Below are 1,579 nucleotides of genomic sequence, written 5' to 3' on the forward strand. Positions count from 1 at the left end.
CTGGGTCAAAAAGCCACAGGACATCTTGTAAATAAGGCTGGTAAAGCATGACATAACAAGAGACGTTTCAAACGGAGGGACAGGAGCTGCATTTTGTCTTTAGTGACATTTCTTGCACCAGAGGACGCGGCAAACATGACGTCATCTCCAAACAAAATCACACAGACTCACTCTCCATCACCCACTTCATTAGTAAAAAGTACATTTGTTCTATTTGCACAATTCTATGGTAAATGAGTGGTCATGTTTTCACCCAGTACTGCCAAGTCCACATTCGGGTCCAGGTATCAGATCAGGGAGGACCACAAAGTCCAACTGAGACATCCAGCTGGATCTTTAAGTTTTATAATAAAGTTTCTCTGTAAATGAATTCAATCGATCCGTGCTCTTGTTGAAGCGTAAGAAACTGTCGCAGATGATGCTCCTCAAGTCCATTTGAAGAAAAGCTCCACTGCTCAAGGGACATTTGGGACGTGTTGGTCTTTTTCACCTAAGATGGAAGCGTCTATCCAAGTTTTTACAGAATGCATTTGCATATCCACAGATTTAAGTCTCCTACATATTCCTTGGGTTCAAGACCAGTCCCTCCCATCATGAACACCTGTGCAAACTGGTTTCCATGTGGATCTACAGACTTGTTTCTCTTAGAAACATGGTGCCGATGCTGTAAGAGACTTTCCTCATAGAGGCCGGAGGCGCGGAGCGAGAGCTGGTAAGGGAGGCGTGGCTATGGGATGTCCCCGCCTCCAGGAAGTAACACGTCCCTGGGATCTCTTTGGGAAAATTATCTGGGAGTTCCTGGCGTGAGCGAGGGACAAAAGAAAAAGAGCGGTCGTCCTTTAACAACCTGTTGAGAAAACAGAAGGAAAACTGACTGAAAAACATGAAACAACAATCTACCAGCATCTCCATTAAAACAACTTTTGTTATTTTAACAATAACAGAGACTAATTGGTTTAGACTGCGTCATTTATACATCTACAAGCAGACTTGTGTAGGTACTTACTGATATGTTGTTGGACTAACATTGATGCACCTCGGATGACTTCCTGATTCAAACTTGCTGGCTAGAGTCACGTTGTTCCCAAACAGACAGTAGCGTGGCATTTTAACCCCGACCACGCCTGCCAGGACTGAACCTGTGTGGATACCTATTCTAAGCTAAGGAAGAGATGGGGGGGGGGGGGACAGGAGAGACATGAGAGTGATGACGTGTCAGCCAACTCTTTAAATTGTTTGTGATATTCCTTCTAACTTTTGCACTTTCCATTTCTATACATTGTTTTTACAACATGATGTGATTGAAAATGTGAGAATATAAGGAGATGAATGAAATAATAGTTTAGCTCTTAGTTTTCTGATTTTAAACTAAAACAAGACAGAGCGTGTGGTTTTTGGACCTGAGCACCTTAGGGATTAATTTTCAGTCTTTCTCCCTCCTTAGATGGCATTAATCTGTCCTCCAGCTCTAATGTTAAAAATCTTGGTGTTATTTTTGATCAGGACATGTCTTTTATCCCCCACATTAAAAACGTTACTAGAACTGCCTTCTTCCACCTGCGTAATATCACTAAAATTA

Source organism: Nematolebias whitei, chromosome 6 (genome assembly GCF_014905685.2).
Source record: "Nematolebias whitei isolate Nwh7 chromosome 6, NemWhi1, whole genome shotgun sequence".
Classification (NCBI taxonomy): Eukaryota; Metazoa; Chordata; class Actinopteri; order Cyprinodontiformes; family Rivulidae; genus Nematolebias; species Nematolebias whitei.